The sequence below is a fragment of the Notamacropus eugenii genome, chromosome 6 (assembly GCF_028372415.1).
Source record: "Notamacropus eugenii isolate mMacEug1 chromosome 6, mMacEug1.pri_v2, whole genome shotgun sequence".
Classification (NCBI taxonomy): Eukaryota; Metazoa; Chordata; class Mammalia; order Diprotodontia; family Macropodidae; genus Notamacropus; species Notamacropus eugenii.
Window position 1 is genome coordinate 149,653,144 of NC_092877.1, and position 26,587 is coordinate 149,679,730.

At 40.7% G+C, this 26,587-nt stretch overlaps 1 long non-coding RNA gene across 1 annotated transcript in view; it reads left to right on the forward strand.

Moving 5' to 3' along the window:
* LOC140511946 (uncharacterized) overlaps nucleotides 1-26,587 on the forward strand; it is a 168,842-nt gene that overhangs the window by 87,991 nt on the left and 54,264 nt on the right. The window contains exon 2 of the long non-coding RNA XR_011969728.1: nucleotides 26,366-26,401. This is a non-coding gene — a long non-coding RNA (uncharacterized lncRNA). The remainder of the gene's footprint in view (nucleotides 1-26,365; nucleotides 26,402-26,587) is intronic.

A 26,587-nucleotide genomic window follows, 5' to 3' on the forward strand; every position in this document is an offset into this window, starting at 1 on the left:
GAGAAATTTTGGAGAAATTGAGTAAAATGAGACAATTTATCTAAAGTGCATGTAATTCTTAAAGTGATATATAAATGGTAGCTATGATTGTTATTACTAGAGAATTCCTATTAAGATTTTAATTGTAGAACTTGTCCTTGAGCATCAGGCAACTGATCACTTTGCAAGAGGAGAGGAGAATTAAATTCTTATTCATAACAGAAGATCAATATAAAATGTGGCACGATCCTATAAAAATCATGTCAGGAGTACCAAAGCCCAGAATGAGCTGAGAGAGATGGGGGAAATGAAGGGAAACAAGCTTTTTTCTTTTTTAAGACTGTAATGAATGGAGTGAAGAGGCAAATCAAAGAAGAAAGAGAAGAGTCCTGCTGCTTGAGGGAAATGTGGGACAGAGGTAACAAACAACAAAGAGAAGGTAGAGCCACTCAGCTCTTTGCCTCTGCATTACCTGGCAAGTGGCGTGGCCTTGGCAGTGGGAATGACCGAGCAAAACTGGCTGATACTCTAAATTGATGGTCAAGATATGTAAAGATAGAGGAAGCTCTTGAGAGATTCAAGTCACTTGGGCCAAGTGAACTACACATCACTGGGCACTGAAAGAACTGATATTTGAAAGAATATGAAAAATGTGAGAGGTACCATAGGAGTTGTTCAGTCATTTTTCATTTTCATTTTTCAGTCATATCTTTCTCTTTGCTGACCCCATTTGGGGTTTTCTTGGCAAAAGTACTGGAGTGGTTTGTTATATCCTTCTCCAGATCATTTTACAGATGAGGAAACTGAGGCAAACAGGGTGAAATGACTTGCCTAGGGTCATACAGCTAATAACTGTCTGAGGTTGAATTTGAACTCTGGAAGATGAATTGTCCTGACTCTAGGTCTAGCACTTTATCTACTGTGCCACTTAGCTGTCCTTACCATGAGAGTGGAGGAGGACAAGTATTGTCTCAACTTTTTTTTAAAGGATCATAGAACCATAGAGGAGAAAGGGAAGTAAGAGAGTAAAATCTACAAACTAAAAGCCAGGAGCTTGACTTCGATTCCTGGGGAAATTATAAAATAGATGATTAAAGAGATAGTTAATGAACATCCAGAAGAGAAAGCAGTCACCATAAAGAATCAGCATCATGGCTTCATCAATAACAAGTCATAACAGACTAAGCTTATTTCCTTTAAAAATAGTTTTTGCTATTTTTTTAACTGGTATCATAGATCAGGAAAAGGCCTAGAATTTAGCAAAGCATTTGATTTTTTTCTCACTAAGCTTGTGCAAAATATGGAAAAATGTGGACTAGATGATGATTCAGTGAGATAAACTGGTGACTGATTGAATGACCAGATTAAGAAAGTAGTTGTTTATAGTTCAAAGCCAGTTTGGCAGGTCTGCAGCAAAGTGCCTCATTATTCCCATGCTTCACTCCCTCGCCTCCTTCTATCTTAATTTTTTTTCTGATTAGTAAGCATTTATTCTCTCTCCCTCCCACATACCCCACAATAAATATAAAATCATCACAAGATAAGGCACAATCAAATAAAACAAATTGCCAAATGTCCAAAAATGCATGTCCCGATTCACATTTTGTGACCATCACTTCTTTCACAGGAGGTGGGTGGCATGTTTCATCTTCAGTCCTTTGGAATCATGGTTAGTCCTTCAAATGAACAGAATTCTAAAGACTTTCAAAGTTGTTTTTCTTTAAAATGTTGTCACAGCATAAATAGTTTTCCTGACTTTATTCTGTATCAATTCATTGACATCTTCTGGTCTCCTTTGAAATTGTTCATTTCTAATGGCATAATAACATTCTATCTCAGGAATATTTCATAATCCAATAGGCCATTCCCATAGGTGGGCAGCCCTCTGATTTTCAGTTTTTGCTACTATAAAAGGATCTGCTATAAATATTTTTGGTTGGTTCCTTTTCCTCTTTCTCTGCTCCCTTGGGGTATACTCGGGAGTGGTTTTGTTGGGTTAAAGAGCATGCCCAATCTAGTGATTTGAGGGACATAGTTCCAAATGACTATATTCCAGATGGCTTTATCAATTCATAATTCATTCTACCAAAATGCATCAAAAGTGTGTCCATTTTTCCATAGCCCTCCAAACATTTGTCATTTCTTTTTCTTTACCTTATGCTTTTTAGCATTTTTATTAGTGGCCTGGATAAAGGCATAGATAACATGCTCATCATGTTTGCAGGTGACACAGCATAGCTAATGCAGTGGATTACAGTGTCTGGATCCAAAAAGACCTTGGCAGGCTAAAACACTAGGCTGAATCTAATGAAATGAAATTAATCAAAAATAAGTATAAAATCTTTCAACTGGGTTAAAAAATAATCTCCACAAGTACAAGATGGAGGAATCCTGGCTAGATAGCAGTTTGTGTGATAAAAGTAATTAAGTTTTTATTCCCTTTCAAAATAAAAGCTCAATATGAGTCAGCAGTATGAGGGGGCAGCCAGAAAAGCTAATGTAAGTTTGGAAAGCCCTGAGAGGCAAAGATCCCAGGACTAGGGAGGTGACAGTCCTCACTGTATTCTTCCATGGTCAGACTGCATCTGAAATATTATGTTCAGTTCTGGGCTTAATAGCTTAAAACAGACTTGGATAATGTTGAGAGCATCCAGAAGAGGGTACCCAGGAAGGGCCTTGAAGACATGACCTGTGAGAACTGGTTGAAGCAACAGGAGATATTGAGTTTGGGAAGCAGAAGACTACATGATACTACGTCCAAGCATTTGAAAGGCTGTGACATGGAAAAGAAAATAGACTTGCTTTGTTTGGCCTCAAAGGAGAGAATCGGGAGAAATGGGTAAAAGTTGCTGAGACACAAATCTAAATGCTACAAAAACTTCCTCACACTCAAGTCATCCAGAAAGGAATGGGCCGCCTTGGGAGGTGGTTGGTCCCCCTCATTTGAGGACTTCCAGAAGAGACTGGATAATCCCTTGTCTGATATATCAGAGGGGGATTTCCTTTGGGCTATACGTTGCTCCTGAATCCCCCTCCAGCTCTCAGATTCTGTGAGTCTGCCTCTCTGTGATGTTTAAGTGAAGCTAATAAAGTAATCTAGTACTCTTCTCACTATGCCACATTTGGCCTTCCTATGAGACCATCTGGCATCATGTAGGGTTCATTGGTAATCTCTATACCCTGTAAACAGAGTCGTTTAGAAGGGATACCATGCTAACCTTCAGTTCATCCTGGATTGGTATTTCCTTACTTCGGTTTCATCTGATCTTCCTTGGGCAGAGGTATTTTTGAAATGAAATGCCTGGATCCACCAACTCATTCCCATCACAAAGCATGCTCTTGACTCAGCCATGTGACTTGCCTTCCTTAAGCAGCTGCCGTGTGAACCTCACTGAAAGACATGCCCTCGCTTAGCCAGTTCTTGACTGCCTGATGAAGGTGAAATCCCTCTCAGCTACCTTTTCATCATCATTTCAATTCATGATTCTTTTGGCTCTCCTTTGAAAGGGGATTGAGAGCTAGTGTGCTCTATCATGACATTTGAAAGGCCAGAAAAATAGAGACCACAAATGATTATCTTCAGTGTGTCCACAGTATCTTATTCCTTTTAATACCCTCCTGTTAATTTCCATAGAAAGGACAACAGAAAGTTCATTATACCATCACTTGACATGCCTGTTACGTCTGTATGGTTAGTCTCTGCCCTTCCTATAGTTTATAGAGAAATGGATTTCACAGAATCCAAGAAATTAGAGATGGAAACACTTTATTAGGTCACTAAATCCATCCCCTGGGGCTAGTTTAGGATTGATCCCTAGTTCACAGCGTATTATCTAGTGCTTTTTTTCTATCAAGTTTTGGTGGGTTTTATATATTTATAGCAGGCTGGCAATATGTACCGTGGAAAATTATGCCAATCCATATGAGAAATAAAATTCTAGAAATATAAGCATTTGCTAAGCACTAATTTTACTTTGGTGGATACAGTTTTTAATGTACTAATGTTTATAGCCTCTCATCGTGACAAAGGCAAGGTTCTAATATGGGATCATGGGTTGGCATTACAATCAAATGGAGACTTTGCATATTTGTACGTTGCAGAATTTTCCCAAGACATAGTTTCCCATCAGATCTGTACAAAATATGATATGAATTTTAGCCTCTCAAGACTGGCTTCTTTTTTGCACAGGAAATTGAGCCCTGTACTTTGCTCAAGTACATGCAATCAAACAGCTGGCCAAGATGATATTTTAGCCCCCTTGTCCAGGCTGTTTGGGGCTGTGACTCTGTAGGAGACTTTATCAGCGCCATGGGGAATATTCCCTTTGAATCTAAGGGAAGTGAAGAGACAGAGCCTTCCACAGGGATATTGGCCTAGGCCAGTACTCTGTAACTGCATTCTATCCCATTTCAGTTAGGCAGTGAGCCAGTGAGGATGTGACTCAAGTAGCAGGGGCTAAAGACCTATAACTAATAGGCACATATATACAATCAGCTCATAAGAGCTTCCTTCCCTTCCAACAAAGCAATGAGAATTCTGCTCCCCTTAGGCTGAATTTTATGACTTCTTTTCACCTTCAGGGTTGCCTAATTTAACCCAATTTCACCTACATGGACATATTGGGGGCACAGGGGCAAAGTGCTAAGGTTGGGCTAGGCCTGTTCCTGAGGATGACCCAGTTTGGGGGAGGCCTGGAGAAATGGGAGAAAAAGTGCCAGGGAAGAAGACAAATAGGTCAGAGCACAGAGAACAGCCAGATCCTATCAACTTGATGTTCCCATTCCAGTAGCCCTGTTAAAAAAAACCTGATGAAGTCCCTGTTTATGGATGAGTATTATATCTGGAGAGTGTCCCAGGCAGAACAGCCTTATGCATTTTTTATACACCTGTATGCTAAATGAGAACTTGCACCCAGGTGCTGAGTAAGACTTATGAACGTGTTGTAAATTATGCAAACAAGTAATTTTGCATGTCCAGAAACTAGTGCCTACAAATGATAGTTTCCTTAAACTCTCCATAATTCAGGGGTGCACAAATGGGGACACCAACAAACCAGGACAGGCTTAATTGCTCAGCATTGTTTATCAGCATGGACAGGTGTCAGTCAAAAAGAATTTTTGCTTGAAAGGAACCCTTTCACATCAGGCAGTTAAAGAAGACAGGTGCCAGATTCTTGGGAGCTAAAGTATGAACTTAAGTTGGGACCAGGCCTGGGGTGGTATATGGTAGAAGAGGCCTTTGGCTTTGAGGTGAATTGGGAAATGGGGGGCAGGGGGCAGACTCCTCACAGGATGATCACAAAGATATAATTTGTTTTTAAGTTTTTCTATCTAATTTACTTGCATTATTGCTAACTGGATCTTTGTTTCTTGTTATTGTGCATAGACTCCTTACTAGATCGTGTTTTCATTTGAACAGATGAGATAGCTGCAGTCAAAGAGCTCATGTTTGAATGAGGAAGGTATATACGTAGGGTGGATGGGAGGTGATCTCAGAGGAAAGACACTGGGGAGGAGCAGGAGAGCATGGGACCAGGAAGGACCTCCTGCAGAAGGGAGGATTTGAGCTGAGTCTTGAAGGAAGCCAGGGAAAAGAGGAGGGAGAACATTCCAGGCACAGGAACAACCAGTGCAGACACTGAGTCAAAAATGGAGGGAGGGTCCCCTGTGAAGGCAACAACAAGTAAACCAGTATAGTTGGATTAAACTGTATGGAGGGAAATAATGGGTAGGAAAGGGCTCTAAATGATAAAGGACTTTGTATTTGATCCTAGAGATAACAAGAAGCCACTGTGCTGGTGTTGTTTTTCCAAGGGTTTGGGGTGGGGGTTTGGTAGGTGGAATGGATGGGCATTGCTTTCCTGTCCTAATGGGGGCAGAATGATCCTTTCCTCACTTTACCCAAAGCTTCCCAGAAACCTACCACAGGATTGTAGACCACTTAGGGTTGTAAGGGACCTCAGAGGTCATGTCATAAAATCTGTACTTGACCCCTCCCCCAAAGCCCTCTACAACATCTCCAAGTTATTTTCTGATGTCCATTTGAAAACCTTCATTGAGGAAGAACTGTAGTATCTCCAGATGCTGCCAATTCTACAACTCATGTGTAGGATACCAGGTCCAGAAGTTGGTGGATCAGTTTTCTGGCTCAGAGCTTTTATATCTGACTAGCAGAACTGAAGAAAATAAATTCAGTATGACTATTGGGTATCTCATCAGTGTTATTTTTTAAATGTGTGCATGTATGTGTGTGGGGAGAAAGAGAAGAGAGGAGAGAAAGGGAGGGAGAAGGAGGGAAAACAGACTATGGTCTTAGATACAACTAGATTAAACTGGTTTGTTTAAGACTCTTTTAGGTATTTTATATATGTCATGCCCCAAGTAATGCGTTTGCATACAGTTATAATCAGCTGTGTATAATTCTCCATATTTAGAAGTAACTGTTCTTGAAATCAATATTCAAATTTATGCCAAACAATATGCAAATCAGCTTAGCACTGACCCTTCTTAGAAATTGTAGCAAAACTGGCAGCAACTGTTCCAGTGGTGCGGAAGCTCTGTTCTGAAAGAAAACGTCAGGACTTAGATGAAACACCTACATCCTACTTGGAATTTTAGTTGTGTGTGTGTTTGTCCTTCGTTACCGAAGAAGACCATGCCACCAGAGAAGTAAGGACATGGCTTGCACTGAGGAAGTAACCAAATTCTACCTAGTAGTTTATTGTTTTAAAAAGCTTTCTCCATGGGAATCCTCCTTATTGTTTAGTGTTTGCTGTTCTTAGCAGTTTGAAGGAACAATTACATTGTATAAACAAGCTCTAGAAAATTTATGTTTGTGATCCGGATATCAGCAGAAGTACACATCTTGAAATGGAGACCATATGGCAATAGCCAAAGTACTCCTTCAATCTTTCAATCAATCAGTCAACCAACAACCACTAATTAAGTGCTTGCTATTTGTCAGTATCTGTTCTAGGTCATGGGAATGAAAATACCAAAGGGAAAAAGTTCCCTCAAGCTGATCTGTACCACCTCCACCAATTACTGTAATACTTCAGTTGAAAGAAAAATAATGATAACTGACATTTAAGTAGCTCACTCAAGTTTGCAGAGCACATTCCATACATTACCAGGGGCTAGCCTTATGACAACCTGTGTGTCAGGTTCTGTAGTAACTGTTATCACCCACTTTACAGATGAGGAAACTGAGGGTCAGAGAGATCAAGCACCTTCCATGTCAAATGCAGGATTTGAATCTAGCCTTCCTGACTCCAAGTCTAACCCTCTATTTACTATATTACCCTGCTCCCTCAGAAAGAATATAGGAATGCAAAACAGCTTCTGAAGCAATGAGATTGAAAAAATCTAAAGTTAATAAAATAGGGGTTTCCTAATCTTTTTTGTGCCATGGAGCTTTTGCACTAGATTGAAGTAGATGGCATCGAAGGTCCCTCCTAGCCTTATTGTGATCTGGAGGAGCACAAGTCTGGTACAGCTTTGAACAGGCCAACCCTTAGTCATGCCCTGCAAGCTGAATTGGCTCTCGTGGATAGACTCTTCTAGAATCAAAGTCATTCCTATGTCTAAGCAGCCACTGCATTTTGTGTGGCAACTTGGGAGATTGTACTACCTCTAGTGTGTTTTTTCTTAGAGTAACTACCAGCTGACCCTTAGAGATTCTGCTCACTGAATTGGGCATGGGAGGAATTAGATACCAGAGTCCAACCTTGCTGGGCCCTGCCTTGGGTGAGAATTGAATCTGAAAAGGAAGATGAGAATCACTTTTCTTTCTTAGACTAAAAAAGTCCCTCTCCGTCCCCATGGGTTCTCCCTGGGTCAGAACTGAATTAGACCTTGGAGAGGGACGCCAGCCTGCCTTGAAATAAATGCCTCTGAAACACAGAGCATCCTAGCTTTAGAGCTAGAATGAACCCTAGAAATCATTTAGTCCAAACTCCTCATTTTACAGTCATAGAAACTGAGGCCTAGAGAGGGAAGATGACTTGCCCAAGGTCACATAGGTAATGTGGCACAGAGCCAAGCTTCAAATCTAGTTCTTCCCACTCCAAATCCAGTGTTCTTCCCCCTGCCTCCCCTGCAAAAATAAATAGCTGCCAAGTCAGAGGCTTGGCTTATTCAGTTAAAAGAGGAGAGAGAATTGCTTCTTGTTCTTTCCTCTATCCCCTGTTTTTTTTAAAAAGAAGTACAAACCAGTTCTTCACTCATTAGTTTGCTTGATAGGTTCCTTAGGGACCCTGACTTGGGGAATTCTTCACCTTACTGTAGCATAGCCCACCTGGGGAAGAAAGGAAGTTATGACACTTGGAAACAGAGCACCCTGTGACAGGGCAGCTCAGGTCCCTCTTGGGTTTTAAATTTCTTCTCCCTCCTGTCAACTTCAGATCACTTTACACCCCCAGGAGAGGTTATGGGACTGAGCATCCATAACAGTGCCTTTGGAGAAAATAGATTCTAGATACAGCCAATAAATCCAGCACAAAAAAATAGCTCCCTTTGGCAGAGAGGATGGTTGGTTGTTTTTTTAAGTGCTGCAAGAAAAAAAGATCAGAAAATCACTATCACATGCAAGACCCCATTTCCAGCTCTCAGGGATTGCCTCTTGTACATCAACATTATCTCTGAGCTCACTTGCGACCTTATTCTTAAAAATTAAACAATCTTGTGGGTTTGATTAGTAACTCAATGTCTACAAGCCAGAGGGAAGAGTAGGTTTTGTAAGCTTGCTGTGGGCTCCCTATGCTCCCTACAAGGTAGGTACTCTGTACTGAAGATGACACAGCCAAAGGCTTTTTTGGTTCAGAAATGATTTCATTGGTGCAGGTAACTCCCAGTGTGGAATCTCCCTCTACAGAAGCAGATTAGTCACTTAAGAGTCTTTATAAGTTGCCTGGCAAATGATATATTAAGTGACTCATCTGCAGTCAACCAAGGCATGACTTGAACCCAGGTTTTTCTGACTCCAAGGCCAGTCCTTTTTCTATTATGCCATGCTAGCTATCAGGTCATTGTATATATTACCACCGAGAGACAGATCTCTTATAGACAGCTTTCTAGGGCTCCAACTGCCCTCACTTGATCAGCTTAAACATGATTTTACAGTATTCTATTTATTTGCTGTTGCATATCCAAACCCACTAAAACATCAATTAGTATAATATTTGTAACATTATTTCTATGAAACTAACTGGCATCCACAATTATTGTTTTACCTACAACTGCATTTTTGTGGAGCCAGTGGGGCCAGGGCATGACCTATAATGAATTTTTATTTCTCATAGTTGAAGAAAACAGATGAGAACTGAGGTGGCTGACATTAAAATGCTGGAGGTCTAGATGGAAGGTGATTATCTTAAAGTTGTGCACAGACATTAGAGTGATCTCAGTTTTTCCAGGTACCATGGCCAGTGCAGGTGGGAAGGATTGGGGAAGGTTGTGCTGTCACACAAGAACCCATAAACAAGAGAACATAGTGCCTGCTAAATGAACCCCTTATTTAGTTAGAGCCCTTGCATGAAACTTTCCCATGAGTGATTCCTCTATGCCTTGATTTATTGGCTTCAGTTCTTTATCTTGCCCTCCTCCCTATCCCCCAATTCTCATCTAACTTTATCAAACACTGACATAGCTCCCTGACTCCCAGGGCCCCTGACTCTTCATTGTTTGGATTCCTGCGTTTCACTTCCTATTTATGTTCTCCTTTTCCCCCTTATCAGATGCTATGATTCCCCTTCCACTTCCATATACCTCCTCTGCTTCCCTAAAAGTCCTTCCAGGTCCTCAGGAAGATTCCACACTTGCTTTATCCACCAATGTCCTCTCAGTCCCCCCCCCACCATTACAGTCACCTCTCTGTTCAATCTTTGGTATGAGCAAGACTCCTATTACCTAATCCCCTGTTCTTCTTATAGCCTCATACACTAATTAAAGCTGGTTTGGCATTGGAAGATAGTTAATAAACACTATTTGTTGATCATCCTTTACTTTATTTCCTTTACTTCCCCTAGCAAACCCTTCAAGCATGATCAATCAAGCAAACGTTTTGATGAACAAATTCAGCTTAACAAAATTCAACAAAAACTCCCAAATCTCACCAAATTGAAGCCCACAATTTAATTCACATGACTTTTCACTATTGAGTCACCTGTGGTAAGAGTGAAGAAGGAGCAAGTCTTAGGGAAATGTCTTCCATAAAAACAAGAGCACCTCTGTACCATATCCAGGCTAGATCACACCTGGAGTGTTGAGTTCAGTCTGGGTGCCCCGTTTTAAGATGGACATTAACAAAATGGAAGAAATAGTAGAGTAATGAGATTAATCAGAATACTGCATATCTGTATCATATAGTTGAAGGAACAGGGAATGTATAACCTATAAAAGAGGAGACAGAAGTAGCATTGTGGCAGTCTTCAAAGGTTTGAAGGTACAAATGAAAAAGATGCAGCTTGTCCTACTTGGCCTCAGAGGACAAAATAGGGGAAGGTACAAAGAAGAAGACGGATTTTAAAACCTTTTCTTGTAATTATCAGAGCTGTTTCCAGAGAGCCTTCTCTGTTATGGGCATAAGTTCTTGTTGAATGGGGTTGAACTGAAATGAATATCTTTCAGAAGGAGCCAGGGGACTAATTGGTGGAAATAGCATAAGGGGATTCCTGTTCAGGTATAGGTTAGACTTCATGACCCCCAAATCCACTTTTGATTTGGGACCCTGTGATAAGAAGTGAGACAATCATAGATTCAGATCTGGAAGAGACCTTCGAGCCCAATCCCTTCATTTTACAGATAAGGAAAACTGAGGACCAGAGAGGTTCAGTAAGTTGCTTAAGGTTTTCCAGGCAGTAAGTGGCAGAGTCAAAGATTTGAAATTATCTCTTTGACTTCAGATTCAGTGTTCTTTCTACTGTATTATGCTGTTTCCTCAAGAGGAAGTCAAGAAAGGCCTGCCTCTAAACATATCTCTTCAATCTGGACATACTTCTTTGAATATCCTTGCTCTAGATTTGACTCTGCAATCTTTGACTGTTTTCCCTCCCTCCTTCCCTTCCTTCCTTCCCTCTCTTCCTTTCTTCCTACCTTTTCTTCCTTCCTTCCTTCCATCTTTCCTCCCTTCATTCCAACATTTATTAATTGCCTGCTGTGTGCCAGGAATCATGCTAGTTGCTGGCAATAGAAAGACAAAAACCTGGGAGCTTATGTACTGCAGATCTTGAGGAAATCTCAACTCAGGCATAGAGAGGACTCAGACTTTCAGAAGAGCAGTTGCATGTTTAACATTATTCTTTGGCCCTAACTTCCCAATGAATGAATAGGTACAGGACTGTCTTCTGTGCAGTTAGAAGAAGTTGTCACCTGTGTGATATGACTTGAGAAATGCTAAGAAACTGGCCCAGTTTGAAAAATGTCTGTTCTTCTGGGTCTATTTACGTTAATTAAAATTCTATCATTAGAGATTCATTCATTTGTATTATCCTCTCCTGAAGACCCTCTTCTAATAGAGCTATGGTTCTTAACCTGAGGTTTGCGAACTTAAATAATTTTTTTGATAAAGCTTATTTCAATAGATTTGGTTTCCATTGTAATCAGATATATTTCATGCATATAAAAATGTTCTAAAAAGAAGTCCATAGCCTTCATCAGACTGCCAAAAGGGTCCATGACACACAAAAAGTTAAGAACCTCTGATTTAGAGGGATAACACATTAACTCTATTAATATCTAAATGTGAATTAGTTTGAGTAGATCCCTTTCCTTGTGTCCTGGGGCTAGACAGAATCTAGATGCCAAAACAATGGGAAAGAACTAGAGACCACAGAAGACAGACTGCCTAGGCCACATTTTGGCAAGGACTGGTCCAGGGATAGGGAAGTCTGTGCTCTGGTCTCCAGGATCGACATTCCAGTACAGAGATTTGGCATTGGCAGCCTGCAAACAGGGTCCTTCCAACCAGGACATCAGAGACTGGAGTTGGGGCAGCAGCAAGGGCTCTAAGCAACAGGTCCTGGCAGCCTAGGTTGTGTTGGGCCACAAACATTCCCCAACACTCAGCAGCCCTAATCCCAAACACGTGTCTGGCCTTGGGTTTGCCAGCCAGCAACCACATGGCTCCCTACTGGGGCTGGAGAGAAGGCCTCATGCTCTGCCAGCCCTGCCTGCCTCGTTCTCAGAACTGCCATCTGCTTTCCTGAGTGGGCCAGTATAGTGGGAGGGTCTACCTGCCAGATGTGGTGGGAAATTCATTCCTAAATCTCAGACTCTCTTTCACTGTGTGTGTATGTGGGGGGGTAAAGGTGGAGGTAGGGATTGGAGGGGGAGGTAGGGATGGTGTTTCAGGGGGAATTGTCCTCAGAAAGACTATAGCATGGGCCTTCTTCAAGGTATGGCTTATCCTCCATTTTCTATCGATCAGTCAGTATTTATTAAATGTCTGCTATGTGACAGGCACCATGCTAAGCATTTGGTCTATAAAAAGAAGCAAAGGACAGTCCTTGCCTTCAAGGAGCTTTACAGTCTAACAGAGGAGACAATATGCAAATAAATATACACAAAGCTGTATTATATAGGATAAACAGATTATTAACAGAAAGAAGGCACAGGAAAGGGGTTGGGGAAGGCCTTCTGTAGAAGGTGGGATTGTTGTTGGGACTAGCAGAGGTTCTTAATTTGAGGTCCTTGAGTTTTAAAAAATATATACTTTGATAACTAAATTTCAATTTAATTTGCTTCATTTGTATACCTGTGTATTTTACTGTATTAATTTAAAAATATTTTTCTGACTGACAGAGCCAAGATGGTGGAGTAGAAAGACACACATACACTAGCTCTTCCCTCACAGCCCATAAGATACCTGTAAAAAAAGACTCTCAACAAATTCTAGAGCAGCAGAAGCCACAGAACAATGGAGTGGAGGAGATTTCTAGCCCAGGGTGACCTGAAAGGCTGATGAGAAAGGTCTACTAGGGGTGGCACGGCATTGGGAGGAGCAGGACCTAGCAGACATCGTGGACAGAATCCCCAGCAGCAGTGCAGATCCCTCAACCCACGGGTGCCAGAGGTCAGTGAGAGGGATTTTTCAGTTGGCCAAGAACGTAGCAGGGTTTCCCTATAGCTCCTGCCTCAGAGGGAGCAGTGGGCAGGGGCTCTCAAGGCAGGTAGCAGCCCGTATCCATTGCTGAAGACCTCATCATAAAGCCTCTTGGGGGACTGAGCATCTGATCTGTACCTCAGCCCTGTGTGCTGGCCCTGCACCCACCTAAAGCTCCTGGGGGAATTGAGCAGCTGATATGAATCTCAGCCCTCAATGTTGGCTTGGCAGAATTGAAGGCAAGGTGGTTGTGGAGAGGAAACTCTACTATTTGGAGATTTCAGGTACAAAAGTTTCTGACTGCTCCTAGACCAGTGTACAGGCTTGATTGTGCCACCTTGGAGGAACTGAGATCTTACAGATCCCCAGAGTATACCCTACTCTTGACAAAAGGACCCAAAAGTCAAGTAACTGGTTGGGAAAATGCCCAAAAAAGGGAGAAAAAAAATAAGACTATAGAAGGTTACTTTCTTGGTGAACAGACATCTTCTTCCATCCTTTTGGATGAGGAAGAACGATGCTTACCATCAAGGAAAGGCATAAAAGTCAAAGTTTTTGTATCCTAAACATCCAAAATAAATATTCAGTGGTCTCAGGCCATGGAAGAGCTCAAAAAGGATTTTGAAAATCAAGTAAGAGAGGTGGAGGAAAAATTGGGAAGAGAAATGAGAGAGATGCAAGAAAATTATGAAAAGTGAGTCAACAGCTTGCTAAAGGAGACCCCAAAAAATGCTGAAGAAAATAACACCTTTAAAAATAGGCTAACTCAATTGGCAAAAGAGGCTTACAAAGCCAGTGAGAAGAATGCTTTAAAAAGCAGAATTAGCCACATGGAAAAGGAGGTTCAAAAGCTCACTGAAGAAAATAGTTCTTTAAAAATTAGAATGGAATAGATGGAGGCTAATGACTTTATGAGAAACCAAGAAATCACAAAACAAAACCAAAAGAATGAAAAAATGGAAGATAATGTGAAATATCTCATTGGAAAAACAACTGACCTGGAAATAGATCCAGGAGAAACAATTTAAAAATTATGGGACTACCTGAAAGCCATGATCAAAAAAAGAGCCTAGACGTCATCTTTCATGAAATTGTCAGGAAAAATTGCCCAGATATTCTAGAACCAGAGGGCAAAATAAATTTTGAAAGAATCCACCCATCACCTCCTGAAAGAAATCCAAAAAGAGAAACTCCCTAGAAACATTGTAGCCAAATTCCAGAGTTACCAGGTCAAGGAGAAAATATTGCAAGCAGCTAGAAAGAAACAATTTGAGTATTGTGGAAAAACAATCACCATAACACAAGATCTAGCAGCTTCTACGTTAAGGGATTGAGTATGATATTCCAAAAGTCAAAGGAACTAGGATTAAAACCAAGAATCACCTGCCTAGCAAAACTGAGTATAATACTTCAGGGGAAAAAAAATGATCATTCAAAGAAATGGAGGACTTTCAAGCATTCTTGATGAAAAGACCAGAACTGAAAAGAAAATTTGATTTTCAAGCACAAGAATCAAGAGAAGAATTAAAAGGTAAACAGGAAAGAGAAGTCATAAAGGACCTACTAAAGTTGAACTGTTTACATTCCTACATGGAAAGATAATATTTATAACTCTTGAAACTTTTTTCAGTATCTGGGTAGTTGGTGGGATTATACACACACACACACACACACACACAGAGCACCGGGTGAGTTGAATAGGAAGGGAACATATCTAGAAAAATGAAATTAAGGGGTGAGAGAGGCATATATTGGGAGGAGAAAGGGAGAAATGGAATGGGGCAAATTATCTCTCATAAAAGAGGCAAGAAAAAGACTTTTCAATGGAGGGAAAAAGGGGGAGGTGAAAGGGAAAACGTGAAGCTTACTCTCATCACATTTGGCTCAAGGAAGGAATAAAATGCACACTCATTTTGGTATGAAAACCTATCTTACAATACAGGAAGGTGGGGGAGAAGGGGATAAACAGGGTGGCGGGGCTGATGGAAGGGAGGGTAATGGGAGGAGGGAGCAATTAGAGGTCAACACTCTTGGGGAGGGAGAGGGTCAAAAGAGAGAATAGAATAAATGGGGGACAGGATAGGATGGAGGGAAATATAGTCAGTCTTACACAACATGACTATTATGGAAGTGATTTGCAAAACTACACAGATATGGTCTATATTGAATTGCTTGCCTTCTCAGTGAGGATGGGTGGGGAGGGAGGAAGGAAGAGAAGTTGGAACTCAAAGTTTTAGGAATAACTGTTGAGTATTGTTCTTGCATACAACTGGGAAATAAGAAATACAGGTAATGGGGTATAGAAATTTATCTTGCCCTACAGGACAAAAGAGAAGATGGGAATAAGGGAAGGGCGGAATGTTAGAAGGGAAGGCAGATTGGTGGTGGGGTAATTAGAATGCTTGTCATTTTGGGGTGGGGAGAGGGGAGAGATGGGGAGAAAATTTGGAACTAAAAATTTTGTGGAAATGAATGTTGAAAACTTAAATAAATAAATTTAAAAAATTTCTGAGTAGAGGGTCATAGTCTTCACTAGAATGTCAGAGGAGTCCATGACACATAAAAAGAGGCTAGAAGCACTGCCTAGGGAAGCCTTTTTTGTATCCCCTCAATGGTTAGTGCTCTTTCCATTTTCAATTGATAGTGTCTTTATTTGTTGTATCCCTTCAGTCGAGGCAAACTCTTTGAGGAAAGGAACTATTATCCATTTTCTTTTTGTATCCCAAGTGTATTATTCTTAGCTAGGGAAATAGATGGTAGAAATAAATAGAGACAGACTGACAGATAAAAGATAGATGAGTAGATGGAGGTATGGAGATAGCTGATAGATATAAGCAAGAGACAGAGATAAATGATCAATATAGAGATAGATGTAGAGAAAGAGATGATAGAGATCAATGATTGACAGAGAGATGGAATACATAAATGATAGAGATATATGATGGACACAGGTCGATGACAAGTAGATGGTACATAGAGAGAGATGCTAGAAATAGATATTGATACAGATAGATTATAAATACAGATAAATTATTGATAGGTATAGATGAGAAATACAGCTAGATAGAACATTTATTAAGAACTTATGTCCTAGGCACTGGGGAATATTAAGAAAAAGAAAGAAGAGAAAAGAAAAGAAGATGATATCTACTCTTAACGAGCTCAGATCCTTTGTTTTTCTAAATGGATTTATTAATCATAATAGCATCTTTAAGAATCTGAACAATTTTATGTGTGTATTTTAGAAGGGATTTATTTAGTGTACAGAAGGTCTGCTTGGTATAGAAACTATATTTGGTCATTTCCGGGTTTGGGGCTCCCAGGCTGGGAACCACTGCCAAAGAAAATAGATTCTGAGAAGCTCTTCATCGCCATGGCCTTTCCTCTGAGATTTCCTCCCCTTTACAGTATGTCTTTCACGTTACGTGATTGTTTGCATGTTGTCTCTCCCAGTAGTAAACGAGTTGTAACAGAGCACATGAAGAGGAGCTCAAAGTGGGGAGCAGACGATGCCCTAGTGAGGCAGCTGGTGGGGAGTGGAGCAGGCTGGCCATAGCTGCTCTCTGGGCCTAAATGCCTCATCTGTAAAACAAAACCAAAAAAAGTAGTTCGCACTAAATAACCTTTAAGCTTCTTTCTGGCTCTAAATCTATGATTTCTGTTGCCATCTGTGGAAATAAGCTCTAAAACAGGGGCTCCTAACCTTTTGTGTTTCACCAACCCCTATGGCAGTCTGATGAAGCCTGTGGATCTGTCTCAGAATAATAATTTTAAATAATTGCAGGCAATGCTCAATTTCAGTGAGAGGTTAGTGAATATAAACATGTTTAGTCCAGGTTCACAGACCTCATGAAATTTACCCATGGACACTTTGGGAGGGGGCGAGGTCCATGAAGCCCATGTTAAGAACCCTCAAGCTCTTTCCAATAGGGATTTTTTAAAAATGATGCCTTTTGCTTTTACCCCACAATAAGTTCCACTTAACACTTTGCCCCCAACAACTGTAACAGCAACAGTGGCAACAAAAACATTTAAGCAAAACCAAAAGGCACAATGAATATCATCTGAGATCCACCACTGCAGCTCCTACCTCTCTGCTTCCCCATGGGGCTCTCTTCCTCCCCTGGTTCTCATTCCACACACAGAAGTCCTTGATGGCAATCTCTGATTGGTGGGAGAGTTTTTCTTTGTCACTTTCTTTAAAGCGAACGTTTGGCAGCCGTCTGGTGTTACATGTAGCTTCTATCCTGAGAGTTTCACATTGGAATTCTTCCTTTTAACACATTAGACTCGCACAGTATTTCTTTTAAAAAGAGAAGAAACAGTTCCCCTCTGTTGTAGTAGCTTATGGATTACCTAATCATCCGCGGGGCAAAATTGGGAAACTGGGGAAGCTGCCCCTTGTCACATTTCCACCTCTGTTCTCTCCTTTGGTATTCTACACCCCTCCTCACCCACCATCTTGGACTAAGGTGTTAAGAGAAGTTTGAGAGCATTCTGTGCTTCCTCCCTCCCTTTCCCCACCCTCCTCCCTTCCATTGCATTTGTAATTTAATTGGGGATTCTAGTAACCTGAAAAGCTATCGGTACCTAAAATGAAAATCTCACGTCCTTAGTAATTCTCAGTTTCCCTCACAACCTTATCCCTGCTTCAGTATCTCAATAGATTTGAGATTTCTTTGATGTCTGATGGTCATACTCTCTCCGATGGTGAGAGCGGTGACCTCTTCCTGACTTTTCATCCTGTGCCCTTCTTATCAGGGTTTATTGCATTCATCGTCCACTGCGGCTGCATTGTTGTGGAGGCATAACAAGTCTAACCTGGGTTCCAGTAGTGGCCCTAACACTTACAGCCTGACTGATCTTGGATAAATCTCTTAATTTATCTGTGTCTTTTCTTTTTTTATTAATTTATTTGTTTTCAATTTTGTACAATCACTTCTATAAGTCTTAGATTTTCTCCCCTTCCCTCCCTGAGACAGTGTGCAGTCTTGTATGGTTTCTATGCCTACATTCTTATTAAGCACATTTTCACATTAGTCATGTTGCATAGAGGAATTAAAATGAACGGGGGAACCATGAGAAATAACAAACCCAAACAAAACATAACACAAGAGAAAATAGTCTGCTTCATTCTGCATTCTGATGCTATAGTTCTTTCTCTGGCTGTGGAAAGCATTTTGCCTCGAGCCCTTTGGGAATATTTCAGGTCCTTGCATTGCTGTGAAGGGCTCACAGCTCCACTAACAATGACTTAGTGTTCCAACTCTCCCACATCTTCTCCAACATTTATCGTCTTCATGTTTTGTCATGTTAGCCAATCAGATAGGTGTGATGTGGTACCTCAGAGTTGTTTTGATTTGCATCTCTCTAATCAATAGTGATTTAGAACATTTTTTCATATGACTATAGATAGCTTTAATTTCTTCCTCTGAAAACTGCCTGTTCATATCCTTTGACCATTTATCAATTGGGGAACGACTTGTAATCTTGTACATTTGACTCAGTTCTCTATATGTTTTAGAAATGAGGCCTTTATCACAGACACTAACTTGGAAAAATTCTTTCCCAGTTTTCTGCTTCCCTCCTAATCTTGGTTGCATTGGGTTTGTTTGTGCAAAAGCTTTTCAATTTAATATAATCAAAATTATCCATTTTGCACTTCATAATGTTCTCTATCTCTTGTTTGGTCATAAATTTCTTCATTCTCCATAAATCTGATAAAAACACTATTCCTTGTTTTCCTTGTGTCTTTTTTAGAATGATAAGATTGGACTAGATGGTCTCTAGGAGACATCAAGCTCTAAATCTATGATTCTGTTAGAATAAGAGTTCTTAAACTTTTTTGTGTCATAGACCTCTTTTAACCCCCTTTGAAGCCTATAGACCCCTTCCCAGAATAATGCTTTGTTAATTACATCTGTTATAGGAAGAAATGCTAATTTTTAATTTTAGAAGTTAATGAAAATAAAGATATAATTTTTCCCCCACTCAAGTTCATGTACCTTTTGAAATCTATCCACAGGCCTAGGTTAAGAACCCCTGAACTCTATGATGGCAAGAATTGAGTAGCATTGTATGCTTGTAAGGCCTATCCAAGGATACCTCCATACCACACATCTAGAAGGAACCTCAAAGGCAGCCTAGCACAGATCCTTCACTTTAGAGATGAGGAAGCTGAGGCCCAGAGATGACATGACCAGCCTGAGGTCACTCAATAATAAGTACCAAAACCAGGATTCAAACCCACATCAAGGCCATCTCTATAGTAAGTGTTGGAGAGAAGATTTGAACCCACATTCTCTAACTCCAGAGCCCATGACCTTTCTGCTATATTATATTGCTTCCTTGTAAGTATTTAGGAGATGCTTCTGGGATTGAACTCCATAACATAGGTAGTATAGACCAGTAGATAGTTGTAGGACAATAAACTAGTGAGACTGGTTAGATTACCTTAACTCACACACTCCCACACCATGAACCAGAGCTACTGTGAGCCACAAGGCTATAGAGAGAACTTGGGGCAGCTTAAGTTAAGTTTACCTGCAGGTGGATTGACTTTGGACCAACTATGGGCCCTTCTAGTAAGTAGTATTTAAAGACAGCTCTAGGGAGCTGGTTGTCAGACCTCAGGGAACTTCCTTGTAGTCTATTTTTGCCTGGAGAGTTACTGAATCTGTTTTATTTTTTAAAATTATATACCTTAGTCCTCAGTTTTTGAGTGCTCCCTTGTGCCTGATGTACAATTGTGCCTGGAACAGTATCATCACTTAGTTTTTGATGAATCTATGATCTCATGGGTATGGGTACTTTGAAGATCTCAGTGCAATCTGTGACCTCCCATTCTGTATCATTATTATTTATGCCTTTTCATAAATTCTATACAAATGTTCTAACCTGTGGGTTAGAGGTCATCTTTTGGTACTAAGATATTTGGTAGATTCCAGTATAATACATAGGCAGCTAGGTGGCATAGGGGATAGAGGGCCAGGCTTAGAGTAAACTCTGGACTCATGACACTTACTAGCTGTATGACCATGGACAAGTCTGCCTCAGTTTCTTCATCTGTAAAAATAACTAGAGAAGGAAATAGCAAACCCCTCCATTCTCTTTGCCCAGAAAACCCCAAGTGGGGTCATGAAGAATCAGACACAACTGAAAACGACACAACAATAACTCTAATGCGCACTTCCTCATTCACAACACGTGACCAGCCCATCTCCCCTCCGAGTCAGACGTGTCTTTGAGGATCTCTTGTGTTACTTTGCATGCACAAATACTACTGTTAACATGTAGCAGCCTGCTGATGCCTTCTACGCTTGGGTCATCTGCGGTTGAGATTCTTCTGGTATTTAGGGTTTTGTTCCTGTCTTTCTCCGTATCCTCAGTTCTGCCATGTAGGGAGCACTTAATCTTACTGACTGACTGGTTGTGGTGTTTTCCATCATTCAGGATGTTTGAGTGGATAGAAAGTTCAGCTTGGAGTCTGGAAGACCTAGGTTTAAATCCTGTGCAAGGTACTTACTAACAGAACAACCCTGGGTAAATCACTTAAGTTCTGTGAACCTCAGTTTCCTCCTGGGAATATGTAGGGATAAAATTAGGATTGTTCTGAAGATCAAATGAGCTACTGTAGAGAAGTGTTTCATAAATACATGGCAGTTATAATTATGATTAGGAGTGTCAAAAACACAGCTCACAGGCCTTTCACCCTGCAATGCTCCCCAAAACAGCCTGAACCAATTACACAAAATATAATTGGAAAATATTTAGCAAAATAAATATATGATGTTCTAAGTTGATATGTAGCCCACAGGGATCCTTATGAATGGTTTCATGGTCCATTTTTATTTGAGTTTGATATCATGGATCATGATTATTTGTTGGGAAGGCCATTAATACTGAAAAGATGGCAGAAAGCAGCTCTGAAAGCCCTCTGCAACTTCTTACCTGAAAGCCACTCCCTTCTTTTCCTGTTCAGTTCTGACCCCAGTTCATTGTCCACCTGTAGCACCTGCCTAAGGTACTGATGGACCACCTCAATAGCATGCCTATCCAGGTGCATGTCATAATCTGGGAAATCCATTTCATTTTTTACCTTGTAGATAGTTAGGTTAATCTCTTTTGTACTGGGAAGAACAAATTGCATTTTATATATGAACAAACTGAGATTCAGACAAGTTAAATGATTGGCCAAAGTCAGAGAGCTGGTCATTGACAGAGCCAGGTCTGGGGGTCAGGTCTTCCACTCCTTCCTCAGATCTACCATGTTGTCTCTTTGGGCAATAGGGGAGATAGGACAGGGAGCCCATCTACTTGGCTTTTGAGGCTAGGCTTGCCATGTAATCTCATGTTTTCAGAAGGTAATGTGGTGTCATGTAAAGATATGGGGTTAAAGACTTGGGTTTGAATCTCAGCTTTGTTTCTTAGTTCTTTCTGGGTCTGTTTCCTTATTTATGAAACGGAAATATCTGTAGTAGCTACCTCACAGGGCTGTTCCAAAGTTCAAATAAAATCATGTGTAATATACACGTACATATATAGGTATGCAATGTACATATGTAATATAGAGGTATATAAATTACTGATCAGTTGGTATTTGCCACTTCCTGGTCATCTCCAAAACCTCCTTCTCCTCCTCCAAACAGAAATCAGACTCATGCCCTGTGGCCCTGGGTTCTCCTTGGGGAGTTTTTACTTTCTCTTCCTCAGTTGCAGATCTACCACATAACTTGCCACCAGTTTACAGGGCATTTTGCCTTACGTGTATCACCAGCTATCCTCCAGTGTTCTTTCCAACTCTTTCTCCCCTCTCTGTATTATCTCTATTAGAGATACTAGAATACTTTTTAGATTTGTTTTTTATAATGTTTTATTTTTTCCAATAACATGTGAAGACAATTTTTAACATTCATTTAGAAATTTTTTTCAAGTTCCAAATTATCTCCCTCCTTCACCACCCCTTGCCTGAGATGATCAACAATTTGATGTAGGTTATGTACATGCAATCATGTAAGACATTTTTCCATATTATCAAATGTATACTTCTGGAGGTCAAGAATTGTCTAACTTGTGTTTGTAATTTGTAAATGCTTTTCATTCGTTCATTTCCTCATTCATTCAGGAGTTCTCTTTATGGCTAAATCATAAGATCATAGATTGAGAGAATGAAAGGATCTCAGAGGCCATCTAGTCTAACCCCCTCATTTTGCAAATGAGAAAGCTGAGACCCAGGGAAGTTAAATGACTTTTCTAGTAATTGGCTGAGCTAGGATTTGAACCCAGGTCCTATGACTAAAAGCCAGTGCTCTTTCCCCTGTATCTCCTTATTGCAGGTGTGGATAAATAGCATAAATAAATGCGTACATACATATATACACACAGAGAGAACACTTCACAATTTGCAAAATACTTTACATACATTTTCTCACAAGTTTCCTAACAGCACAGGGAGGGAGATATTTTTGGTGTTATTCCCATTTTACAGAAGAGGAAACTCCTTTGTTTATGTTTATACAACTAACAAAGGTCAAAGACAAAACTTGAATCCAGCTCTCACTATTTCCAAGTCAACACTGTCCATTGAGCCTTGCCATCTCCCTAAGTAAGCCTCAAAGAGCTCTAGCAATGTGGGTTATTATTATTCCAGGTCTAAATGTTCCTCTAAGCCCAAGGCATACAATAAATAAGAATAAACTAGTTGGGGAAAATTAAGTCACAGTACTGATAAATGATCCTGTGATCCCAGATCAGAGATTTGACACTGCTAATGTCTCCTCGTTTAATTGAGAGGTTTTCTCTCATTTTCTGCTGCCAGGAATCACAAATGCAAGGCTCTGTTGAGATATACAAATAATTCTGGGCAAAACTACATGCTTTGGAGAGGGCCAAGGTTGCTGAGCAGGGACACAGGAAGGTAGCCTGTGGGAAAGAAGACAGGGTTTCTGCACTTGGTGCTGAAAAAGAACTGAAAGTGTTACACCGTCAGCCCTGGGCCCCCTCTCCACACCCCTCCCCAGTCATCCTTCCTTTAGGCTTTTTTTGAGGACTTCCCCAACCCCTTTGAGGCCACTCCTTTTCTTCATTAGCACCTGGTTTCTCTGGAATAACAATTTCAGGGATGGGGGTGGCAGACAACGTGATTTGCTTGATTACCTTGGAGGTGGTTGGTGCTAACCTAGGTGCTGCTGTATTCCATTAGCAGTGACCCTGGCATGCAGAATTAGAGATGCAAGAAGGTATAATCCTTGAGGTCACAAATATTACCAGCAAACTAATGGCAGGGGTCGGAGCAGGACTCCCAGACCTCGGGCTTCCAATACCCTGATGATATATCCTCCTTCCTGGTGAGGGGCCAGAGAAACACTTCCCATCTGTGCCCTTGGGAAAAGTTACAGCTATTGAAGGAGGGCCAGACCTTCCTGACTTTGCAGTGGGCTCTCTGGACTTTACATCTGAGAGGATTGGCTATAAATCTGAGTCATGGCCAGAGGGGAAAAGATGGAAGTATCTGGCGGCCTAAATCATGTCATTTCACATTAGCTGGATCAGCCCTAAAAGACTGAGAGAAGACATGGAAAGTAAGGCCTATAGCTGCCAGATTCATCTTTCTGTTAAATGGGAGATGTAGAGGACTCAGGAAATTGTGTATGTATGTATATGCATGCATGTATGTGTGTATGTATGTGTGTACATGCATACATGTATGTGTGTGTGTGTATGTGTGTCTACATTTGTGAGGTGAGAGGATCTATACTTGGTGTGCGCTCCAGAATGATGCTCATGTGCAGTTCATCGGTCACCTCCGGTTTCAAAGAGAAGCACTGAGAAGTTAAATGTCTTGCCCTAGCTCACACAGAAAGGTTAGAGGCAGGATTTGACTCCAAGGTCCAGCACCTAGTAGTGTGCTTGGTGCATAGTAGGTGTTTATAAATACTTGTTGATTGATTGTCTCCCTCAGGATTGTCAAAGCTCTTCAGTCTCATTGGGAACGTATGTTCCATCCAGCTACCAAGATCTCAATCCTTTTTTGTCCCAGCAATAATTCTTTGGGAGATGGTGGGGATAAAGATCATAGGAACATAGATTTAGAACTAGAAGAGATTTTAGAGACTATCAGATCTAATGTCCTAATTTACAGATGAAAAAACTGAGGCACAGAGGAATTAAATGACCTTGCCGGAGAAACATAACTGGTAAGTACCTGAGACAGGAATCCTGATCTTCCTGATTCCAAGCCCATTGCCCTATCTGTTACACCCTGCTGTCACATATAATGCCAAGTCAATAGGTAAAATCTTTATGGATGTCTGGTCTTTGTTGCTTCTTATTTCTACCATCCTGGAAAAAAAAATTAGGGCAGATTTTTCATTAGGTTTCTGGGCAGATGACTAATTGTTTACACTGAGTGTCCAGTCTTGTTTTAGGAGATACTATAAAGAGATGATGAGGTGGACACAGAATGAAATAGAAGAAAATGGATTATATTGACTTTGGGAAGTTATAGAGTTCTTTAATGACTCCATGTCCCTCCCTGAAATAAAGACCCATGTTTTAAATGCCAATATAGATTCAAAGAACCATTGGTTTGGACATAGAAGGTACCTTAGAATTCATATGTTCTAACCTTGTTTTTACAGATAAGGAAACTGAGTCCTAGAAAGTTTAAGTCCTTTGCCCAGTCATACAGCTAGACAGAGCTGAGCTTCAGACTCACATCTTCTGGCTTCAGATCCATTGCTCTTTGGCTATGGAATGTGGCTTAAAGTTATAGAATACTAGACTTTACAAAAAAACTGAAAATGGAGCAATGGAGAGGCCCATGGTGAATGTGAATAGATTGTAACGCATCACAAATAGTAATTATTTAGGAGAACTGGAAACAAAAATGTCATCAATTAAATGTGTGGGTCTATGTAACTGAGAGATATCACCTGTACTCCGCTAATATCTCCATGTCAAGAGAAAGTGGAGAATGTCCCTAGCACATTCACTGTGGTGAGCATATGGAAGGATGTGGACAAGAGTCCTAAAGGATGGACAGGAAGGGATGGGTGGAGATCTGCATAGTGGGAGGAAATACCCACAGAGATGAGATCACAGATCCATTTGAGTGAGTACAAAGATGACACTATTGACCCAACACAGTTAGGGTGTGAGCTTTGATTTGCTTTTCCATGAATACCAGAGTGGTGATAGATGTACGATTGAACCATCCACATGCTTTCCCACATGATCCCTTTTGCAACCAAGCACGTGCATTTGTGAGGCAGCTGGTTGGGGGAAGGGATATAATCTGTAGCTGTGATCTAGAACTGAGCTCATTTGTACATATAAGACTCAAATGCATAATGTAAGACTTTCCATCCTCTGAACTAACCAGAGACATTAGGAAAGGCAAAGAAACAAGATGAGTGTAGAAGGAGGTTGGACACTGGCTCCCTGTCCCTTGACTCCTTTCATTTTTGTCTTTGTCATGGAATAGAGAAGCTAAAGAAGCCTTAAACAAGGAGAGAAGGTTGTGGAGGTCACCAAAAAGAGACTTGACATAGGGGTTGCTTTCAGGGCTGACAGCTTGCAACATTTTTTTGTTCTAATAATCTTCGTGTAATTTCTCATCCTTAACTTCATTCTGCATGTTGACCTTAGTTATTCTTAAAACAGTTGTTATCTAAAAATATGGAGGTCATTCATTTGTGCAGGTATCTTGGTCGGTAATAATAGACTTGTCAGCATGAGAAATGCACTCCCATTCCTTTTTTTCTTCATGAGCTATGAAGGTTGGGTGATTTAAGAAGAAGAGACCCCTATTTCCTTGTGACTCAGCTCACAAAGGCACATGTGCTGCACAGAGCTGAATCAGTTTGACAAGTGCCCTTAAATAGAGATCTGGGAGTGAGGGAGAGAAGAACTTGATTGTTATTCTGTGCCAATCAGAACCTGGCCAGAGAACAAATGGGATAAGTGGTCCAAAGAGGCACCCGCATTTTGCATGCAGAAGTGTGCTACTTTGGGATAGTTCTCAAATGGCATGTTCCTCCTTATATTTAGCCATAAAGCACATGGCATTTCTTTGTGAATGCAAAAGCACTAAACAATCACGGTTTCTGAACTGGAAGCCAAATCCAAGTCGTGAAGTAGGAGATGAGGTGATTTGCCTTTTGGCAAGGGACCAAAGGGCAGTACTTTATAACCTACTAAAACCAGTTATAGAACTGTTCTTTTAGAGACTGTCTCTACTTTGGTTTTCATGTCTCATCTCTGTTATGTTTCTTCTTTTCCTTCTAGAAATCCCTGATGCAGTGTGCTGATAAGCCTAGCCAGGTAAGTACCTGAAGGGGGAAAATATTTGTCTCTCAGAAAATTCTGAGTATAAAAAGAAAAGTAGAGGAAAGTTTGGGAACATAGTTCTGTGGCGTGATGCAATGATATTTTGTTATGTCCCTCTGCTGGGAGTAGCAGTTACACTGGGCATAGTAGGGATCATTCCTATTAGATAAATGGATGAGC